Source organism: Pinus tabuliformis, chromosome 7, assembly GCF_031772625.1.
Source record: "Pinus tabuliformis cultivar Carrire ecotype Pingquan chromosome 7, CPIR1, whole genome shotgun sequence".
Taxonomy (NCBI): Eukaryota; Viridiplantae; Streptophyta; class Pinopsida; order Pinales; family Pinaceae; genus Pinus; species Pinus tabuliformis.
In genome coordinates, this window is record NC_142293.1 from 1411633789 (window position 1) to 1411644218 (window position 10430).

Below are 10430 nucleotides of genomic sequence, written 5' to 3' on the forward strand. Positions count from 1 at the left end.
AACACATGTGCATTCATTGATATCATTAAAGGTACAACTTAACCTTGAAGGAATACTTACTCGTTCCTTTAAATTACCAGTTGTTGTAGTATGGTTGATAAAATAACTATCAGTGGGTTAGATGCCCAAGTATACCCATTTTCAACATGTTTCATGTGTCAAACATGATTTTGATGACCTTTTCAGTTTTTCCCACCTTATGAAAAAATATAATTGGGAATATTTATGCCACAACATTGTATTCTAGATAGTCAATGTTGTCATGTCTAACTACATTCTAAAATATCTTGACCAAAAACCTCTTCTCCTTCAACTTACCATTCCTTCTCTCCAATATTCTGTCCATGTACTCATAGCCCTTTGCACTTTTACAGCACATTACCAACACTTTCAATAATATAACCTTTTGTAATTCACTAGAGATATAATCATAGAGCTATGTATCATTAGAGAAATTTTAAGGTCAAAAATGGGCCTCTTAAGGAATATTATAAAATAATAGTGGAAACAATAAAATAAGATTAGATTACCTCATTAAGTTTTGGAGGGAAAAAAGAAAAAACTATATTTTCAACTTATCTCCCTATATTTTACTCAAATTTTGAGCGGGAGCACTCGTTGGATGCATAACTTAATTTTGCATCCAATGAGTACCCATGTTGCATAGTTTCGATGGACCTTACTACACGAAAGTTGTGAAATACATGAAAAAATGTGATTGCAATCTATGGAGCACTCTATAGATTAAACAACTTAAACTCAAGTTTTTTAAAAATATGTATCAGGTCACTTTACAAATTAAACAATTTAAACTCAAGTTTTTTAGAGTCTCTGTCAAATTTTGGTTTAAAAGAACAAGAAAAAATGTCGTGAAATAGGCCATCTATGCCAATTTTAAATATACCTCTCAAATTGATGTTTTAAAAAATTACTTAAAACCATTAATGATGTGCAGATTTTAAAAATATTAGTAAATGACAGTAAAAAAAAAAATATACAGGAAAATGTCAAATTTAGCCAAGTAGTCTTTAAGTGCAACTTTTTTTAAAGTGTTGTAGTAGCTTTTTTTAAAGTGTTGTAGTAGCTATAACCACCCTCCAAAATTTTTCCTTAACCTGTTTTGGAGCCTCCCTACTAACCTTACACAACACTTTGTCTTTCTTCATCAAGTACTCAAGATTCAGTGTTTTCCTCGCACAAAGGCAGCCTGTCAATCACAGTCAATCCATTCCCCTCATAGGCTACTTACCAAGACTTGGTCCAGCTATAGGCTGAGCAACTTCCCCTCGAAAATTTCTCTTTCCTGAAGGGAAACCATTCTTCCCTCAAGGAATTACATAATCCTCTCTGATAGCCTGTTGGGCTCTAGGATTGCGCAATCCTGCCAGCTAACCCTCCCAGTAGAATTTGCATAATTTTTCCCAGCAGCAAGCTGTTCAGCCCAGGATTTGCGCAAATCTAGGCAACAATCAACTGCTCTGCCTAGAAATTGTGCAATCCCCTTGGGCAATCAGCCCATCTCCCAGTTAGGAATGTGCATTTTTCCCGAGCAGTTGAGCACTCGCATGCATGAATAGTCTAGTTGATAATTCCACCCAGGACTGAGGATACTTGACTTGCATGCATGCATGACTTGATCTTCCTAGAATAGCAAGAGACAACATGAAAAATGCATCCCATCATTTAGGGAGCTATTTTTAGCCACCAGGGGTTACATGCAAAGTTGTTTTAGAAGTTTCCCTCCAAGTGTTGTTGTTCCCTAGATTTGTGACATGCGCATCATGAGACCAAACTTATTTATTTGACGCATCAGGTCTCATTCATTCACATCGATCTTGGACCTCTAGCATCGCTCTAGCATCCCATAGCACATCCAGGACTCTTCGACACATCCAACTCAGCTATTCACGGGTAAGTAGCCTCAACTTGTCTTTTTCAGCATTTCTGTCATTTTTTGTGTATTCACTTGTGTGAGTGATGTTTACTTGTTTTCTTTGAATGCTTGTTGTCATTTACATGTATTCTAGCTTGTCCTAGCTTTGTTTCAATTTTCATCACTATCTCACTGTTGTCGCAATCATGAAACTATTTTGCACGGACGTTCGCCCAACCGGCGAACGGCCTCACCCACATGCATGTTGATCTGTTTGTTGAATCTTCCATTCATGTTTTGCATGCACTGTTTATCACTTCTGCTATCACTTAGTGTCGTCATGCATTTCATCGACTTATTTGCTTTCAGTTGCCCATCGGCGAGTCCGACCAACCTTGGCCTAGTCTTTGCCTTCACCAAGGCTGCATTGCGCAATCTGGGGAAGGAAGGCTCACCTTCCTCTCCAAATTTGCACATTCTGGCCCAGCACTAGCCTTCTGGACTATTTTGCGCATTCCTGGAGGACAGTGGCTTCTTGGCCCAAGAAATTGCGTAAATTTTCCCTGGACCAGTAGTCCTTCCTGGTTGGGATTGCGCATTTTGTAATCCCAGTAGCTAGCTACCCAATTGGATTGTGTATTTCGTAGATCCAGCAGCCCGTCCATACTGCCTTTCACACAGTTCTAGTAGCTAGTCACTCAGCCTCACAGTGAAATTTGTGCAATCTTGCTCATCATTTTCCCAGGTATGTGTTGTATCCTTCCCCAGATTTGCTTTATTTTCACTAACATATTTCTTGCCATGCATGCTGCTTGTTTCCAGATCTTTCAGGTGTTCATCTATCTCAATGGCTTCCAAGAGAATAGGATCTCAGGACACTGATGGTATGGCAACTAGAGCAGCAGCTGAGTAGGTGTCCTCTGGTTTGTTGATCTATGAAGATACGAAGTTGTATCTAGACAAGGACATCAAACTAAAGTGGCAAGAGGTGAATGAAACATTCGCAGGTACTTTTGGGGAAGACCTTGAAGACCTTCAGGTGTACGTGAACATTCATAAGTCCATCTTGTACCGGATTGCATGCAGATACCCCGTGTTCCCATGTGCAGACATGATTCATTAGATCGTCTCTCACACTAACCCCGAGACGATGACCTTGAGCAATGTCAGTGGGACAAAGCTTGCAACCTTCTGGGCATGAGATTATGATGAGATGTATCATATGACCGAGCCCATGACTATCATGACTCCCCCGTTCAGCTTGCCCAACAATAGAGGCCACTCCAAAGACATTCTAAAGGATTGGGTAAAGGAGCCATCTCGTTTTAGGATGACCCCCAATCAGATCTATAAGACGAAGATATTGAGGATGGTATACCAATACTTGGTCATATTCGCATGTCGACTGAGTGGCCAAGTGAGCACTAAGACCTTCCCTCAGAGTTGGGTGGCCGTGTTGGACCAACTGGCTAGAGAAGGAAAACCATGCAACTGATCTGGCATACTGGCTCATCCACTGAAGGAGCAATTCACAAAGGCTCAACAGTCACCCAAAGACATGCATGCAGAGATTTATATGTCCACCTACATTCTAGATGTAGTCTGTGTCCGACATGAGTTCCCGAGCTTAGAGTGGGCGTTGTCACCAGTGGAGACTGTTGTGAGCACATATTTCAAATTATTATCCGAGTGTAGCTTCAGACATTGTACAAGTTGATATTCAAATAGGATCCACCCTACATGTTAGAAGAAGCGATGAAGGCATTGTTAGGCATTGCAAATTGGTATGCCTCATCAGCCATCACGTTCATTCGAGTGTTCAGTGTGGAGAAACCTCCGCATGTTTTGCCAAAGTTTGCTTTGGACGTTCTTATCACGCAGGAAGTAGCGTATCATATCTCAGCAGGATTGACAGCTAGGCTGCAACGGAAGAAGAAGGCACCTTGGCTCACTCTTCCGTTGTGGATTGGGTTATACGAGATCCGGACCATCAAGCAAGTGGATGTTGAAGCTGAACAGATGAAGAAGTACCTGTTCGACCTCCGAAGCTTCAACCTGTATGACCCATATTGCATTATGAAGGATAACTGCATGAGAGTTCAGTTCAATTAGATCCATGGAGCATTTCATTGGGCTGAAGAGGACTCATGGAGATATTGTTACAATTCCATCAAACCCAATGAATAGGTCATTTTTCTATAGAATGATTACCATAGCAACATGAAGCATCATGACGGAGAACACCAATAGTAGCAACAGTAGCAGGAGCAGAGGCAGCAGAGCCAAGCATACCTATGCGCGACAAAGGGAAGAGAAAAGCTACAAGTTTCGAGCAGATCCACTTGTAGAACAAGCAGCTATAGTTATTCAACAGTAGAGGCAACAGTGTGACAAAAGAATCACGCGAAGGCAGAGGGATAAGAAGGGAATGGAAGAAGCAAAGAAGGAGTTGCATGAGTCGAGGGAGCAACTCCGGAAAGAACAAGAGTTGCACCAACATGAGAAGGAAGTGCAGCAGCAACAGATTCAGTAGGGGCGCATCACGTGCAGACAAACGAAGCAGTGCCCGTACAAGTAGTTGATTCTTCTGAACAGCTGGCATCAGGTGAACAGGATGAACCCTTGTAGGGGCAATACTTTTCTCATGAGATAGAACAGACTCTTGAACCGTTGGATGCAAAAATGGAGCATCAGGAGTTGGAACAGGACACTGATCTCATGCCTCACCAAAGAGAGGTCGACTCACCTACTTCAATGCATCCAGACAATGAGAAATTCTCGGATGACCATGAAGGCACTGAGATCCTTGGTGGTCAACCAGAAGCGGAGATGCACAAAATTTCCTTTGACGAATCTCATCATAGAGTTGTCGGTCTCAGAGAGTACCAACTCCGGAGGACCAAACATCCTCTACGCAATTTGAAGAGCAAGTGACCGTGACTGATGTGCACAAGCATCCAGTTGTGTTGGCCGATGCAACTAGAGTGTATGCCGAAGCCACTAGCTCAAGTGTTCGTCTTCTCATAACTGAGAATGAGCAAATGGTGAAGGAACTATAGGTGGCCAAGAAGGGAGGAGACTTGGTGACAATGTCCACCCAAGCTGAACTGAAGAAGGCAATACTAGATGAATTATTTTCCTTGGACATAGTTATGTGAGCATTGTACTCCAAGGTTGGTACTGTGCATCAAGCAGTCGTTCATCTCCACAGATGGTAGCAACGATGTGCAAGAAGAGTACGCATCTTAAAGAACATACATATTTTTGTTGATAACATGCGAGCATGGACGATGAAGTACAAGGGAGCCCCACTTCACTTTCCAAGGATGATGAAGGCCAATGCGTTCGAGCTGCAAGCACGTATCCGGAGTCCGATCCAGAACTATGAAGATCTATTGCAACTCATCACTAGCATACAAGCTTCCCATGCATGAGTATTCAAAAGCATGGAGATTATAGTGCACACTCATGTGATCCCATCACTTGGGACCCTCACCCAGGCAAAGACAAAGAAGCAAGTCCAACATGAGATTGACTCGTACTTCAACGAGTTGATGCGCACCGCCACCAGCCTAGACTTGCCTATCAGTGCAGACATCATGCGCAAGTACATTGTTGGTCCAGCCACACTAAATACAATGATGTGCATGCTCATAGACAAGTTGGACAGAGGAGCCCGAGTAGTGTACCCAAATGCTATGGAGGCAAGGTTCAGGTTTCAAACAAATGTCACAGTAGAACACACAGACACTCTCAAGGACTACCAATCTTGGCATCAATATGTCACTGTTGATCAACATGAGGATGTCGAGAAGTTGGACTTCTATGGTTGTCTAAGTCCGAATGATGTCTAGTTTGGCTTGTCCAAGCCATTGTTCACATGGGTACATGTGCATTGTAATGTTGAGTCATGTCAAGTGTAAGTCAAGTGTCAAGAGTGGATGTAATAGTCATAGAGTAGGTGAAGAGTCATGAGGGTAGTTGAATGGTCACAAAGGGGAATGTCAAGGGTCACCCCACCCTTTGCTATAAATAGTCCCTCATAACTCATTGTATAGGCTTTTGGTCAGCCAAGCTTCTACTAAGACTATTTTGAAGAAGGATTGGATAGTATTGTAATGCGCCTTGGCTTCTCCACTGCACGGATCTAGTATATCTCTTTTGAGGAGCAGACGGATGTGGTTGTAACGCTCCACTGTTGGGGCTAGCAGGTTTACATGGATGTATTGTGTGATTGTGACTTACACTTCTTTATATAATAAGAGCTAGCACGTTTTCATGCATACATTGTTATTGTAGTTGGACTGCTCTAGTTGCTTTAACGATATGTGTTGTTTAACTTACATACTTGTGTATGAACTAATTCACATGCAATTATATGAATCTTGTTTTTAATGTGTTGCATATGTTGTTAATGTTGTCACCGTCTGTGTCGACTACTTTGCCAGACATTAAACATACCTTTCACTTGAACCTTGCTATAACAATTGTCACACTCACCTTAGACTGATCTGTGAGTGTTGTATGTGTTATCTTACCTTGTATGATGTGACTGTCACATCCGAGTGGACTGCTCCACCGAAAGTTGTGCATGTCCTTTGTGTTGTGTGTTCCTAGCCGAGTTGGGATTGATCCCTTTCAACCTGGAACTCACCTTCACCTCCTTCCCCTTTCTAAGTGTTGCAACCTCTCATACGCCTTCCTTGACTCACTGCATCAGTCACACCCTTGTTGCTAACAGAGTTATTCTACTTGCCTCTGTGCAACACTGCAGTCAAGGCATTACCTTACGACCCACTATTGGGACTCCTACACCAAAAGGTTTGAGGTCTAATTGGGACTTCTTACCTGGGAGATCCCTTTGACATGTTGGCGGGTCCAGCACCATCAATAGAAAGTTTTCCTGTTTATTTTCCAAACAAATTTGTTTAAAATCTAGCAAAGATTCATTGAAATCACAAGTTTGACAGACGAACTCTTTATAGTCAAAGTGCCCGAAGGGTTTTTGAGGGTGTTGAATCTATATATGTAGTCAAGAAGCCAGTTCAAACAGCACAAATCAAGATTTTGCCACAAATTTTTTCATCAGATTCCAACAAAAGATCCATCGGAAACTCCAAAAAGTGGCACATAAAGACTATTAAGGATTTAACCACTAATAACACATTCAAAACATCTCTACCATAATGAGTTGCAGAATGTCTCTCAACATAATAATCTAATATCTAAAAAATATATATATGCTCTTTATTTAAATCAAAATTATAGTCATGTGACACATTATTAAATACTTCCCTAAATGCATACCCAACCTTACCGAGCATTCAATACTACATGATTGATCACCCTTTTTCTATAAATAAAATTGTTCCATGCAAAATGTGACACACTGTTAACAAAATAATTTGATATCTTTTAATTCAAATAATATTTTGTTAGTTATGTTCCATGCACAAAGCGACACATTGTTATCAAACTAGAAATTATCCCTAAAGGTGCAAAGGTACACCAAAGGAATAGAACAACTTTCACCATGAAGAGAGCCCACTGCTAAATGAATGCACATAAGGTTTGTCAAACTCTCCAATGCAAGCATCATTAGTCGTTTCTTTGAGAGGGGCTAAATTTCTTCTTGACAAGTATATGTAGATGATAGATATCTAAAGCTACTCAGAGACGTTAGTAAAGCATATACAAATATTTGATAAGGACTCCACATCTCATATAAATGTCTCCCTCCAATTAAAATCTGACACGTGGGATGGGTTAGCAATGCTCACTGTGTCTACAGTCACGTTATTTGTTTCAAATAAAATTGAGGCTAGGAATTTTGGACAGAAAGACTGATGATCATAATTAGGTTATTTTTAGGACTTAGGAAGTTGTTTTCAATATTCAGAAAGAGGTCATCCTCAATTCCTTCGATAGAGTCCAGTGTTGGAGCAAGAGGAATGGGAACGACAATAAAGGAGGTGGAATTGGAAAAGAGGGATACTCTTCCAGAAAAAACAAATCTAAATTCATTGAACAACCACACACATAAACCACATTATCAGTGATCAATACCCCACATGTAAGTATCCAACGAATCACCTTTTCCTTCCCCGACTAGATGGTTATATAATGCATTCCTTGATGATTTTCTCAACAAAGGTCCAAACAAATCTCCGTGGTTCTTTCTTTGAAAATTTCTTTTATTTTGTTGGTCCCAGTTCTTTTTTATCTAATGTAGTTGTTTTGCAATAGAATTAACAGAGACTAAAACAATAAATACAATTACAAGCACATGTGTTGAAGCTAGTAGAATTAATAGAGGTTGCAACAATACATACAATTACAAGCACATGTCTTGAATCCAAATGGTATTAAATTAGATTGAACGAATTTATATGCATGGGATTTTTGGCTCTAATAGCAATAATAACAATGTGTTGCTCCCCATGGACCCCCTATCGATGGGACCATTATTTGAGGGGAAGTCAGTGGGTGAATTTTCATGAGGGGTGACTTACAAAGGGAAGAAGAGCTCCTACTGTTGAATTCCAGAGAATAGCCTCCTATTAATCAGAAAAGGAGGGCAATGATGGCAACAACGACACCGATGAGGTTCATTCTTGAAGGAAATCCAATGCAGGGTGACACTGCAATGGAGGTTGATGAGCAGACAACGTCTTTAGGTTCGTTCTTGAAGGAAATTCAGTCCAGGGAGATGTTGTAGTGGAGGTTTATAAGCAAGAAATGACCCTCTTTGTTGATGAAGAGTAGGAGGGTCCCATTACGGGACACAACAATCTGTTGCACATTAACTATTGTACTATTCCACTAATAGAACTAACAGTTTTCCAAAATAACATCTAACATGGCCCTTGCCTCACCGATCAATGATATTATATCTATCCTTTCCTGAAATAATTATAAGTGAATGAAGGGAATGAAGGTTTTTATTTGGAAAATTAGGTTATATCATAATTGAGATACATTTGCATGATAAAATGAACAAATGTTTCACTATTCCATTGAATAGAACTAACAGCTCATTGTGCAACATTTCACTTGTGGTGGAATAGAACTAAGTGTTCATTATGAAACATTTCACTTGCAGTTTAGATTAATTGATTTCAAACAATGTGTATCTAACATATTAACTATTAATTTTACAACTGCAAGTTCAGAGGAACAACTGCAAAATGCCCCAAAAAAAAACAATATTTATGAAATATGCAATAAAACATGATGATATGAATACTTCATTAGAGAAAATATGAACTTTGGATATGACTTACATGATTTACATAGTTACCTTGTATCTCATAAGTTGTTGTAGATTTTATATTCATTCACAATAATGGAGCTACCATATATATGATTAAACTATGTTTATTTCAATGAACTTCATATATATGTACATAATTCAGATGGCTCCTCATAAGGTGTCATAGGTTCTATATTCATTCTCGAATAAAACTAAACAACGATACCACATTACACCAATTAAATAAAACATAATAACTGCGACATAAAGACACAAATTTAACAAAACAAATATCTATAGGTCTAACCAAAAAACAAAATCTATCATGTCAAGTAGGATTTCTACCGGGGAAGAGTAGTCTAAAATACCTGGTGCATCCCTACATTATGGCTACAACTTTGGGATTAATGATTATCACTATGTCTTCAAAGTTTCATGTTAATTGCACTTCATCAAGAGTAAGTTGAAATGTTCCATTGCCAATATTGGTAATTTCTTTGAGAATATTGAATGTAGGATCAATCCCAAATATTATGGTATGAAGAATCGTCCTCAACTCATGTTGCTTCATTCTGTCAACATAACATAGAGGATCCATGTTGTCTAGGTAAATCCTCTCTGTGAACAAAGACGATCCCTCCAGCCCAATGAGTGGGACTAGCAACCTACATGACAATCTACTAGACATTTTCCTAAGTTACAATTGAAAAGAGAGATGAAAAAGATGGCCTACCTCGTTCTGATGTTATCACGCCATCCTTTGTTGAAGACCTCGAATCACTTGCATCACGGGCTCATTCTTACTACTCATATCGTTTATACACCTGCACAAGGGATCAAGACACAACAAGGCATACAAATACATATAGCATATTCAAAAGTAACCTACTTAACAGATCAAGGAGTGTTAAGCTAAATGATACATGAACATATACATTTAGGGAAAATAAACCAGCAGTTGTATATTAATATAATAAAGGAGTAAGCATACAACCAAGCCTTGATTTCAATAGGATCTCCTTGAATGAACGTCCAAGTCCAAGCTAAGTTCTCCAAGCCAAATGAGTAGCATATAGGCACAATCTTAGCGTAAAGGTGCAAATAGACATAGACCAACCATTTGGGAATGGGAAAGGATGAATATATAGGCAGGGAAAGGGAGTTAGGACCCATCCAAAGATAGGAGTAGGCCCTCATCTCAAGGAGGTAGCTCATAGGGATAATACCAAGAGGACAAGTTAGGAGAACTCGGCCTCATCTACGTTGAACAACCTCCAACTCGCCGCTCTTGAAGCTTCTAGATCA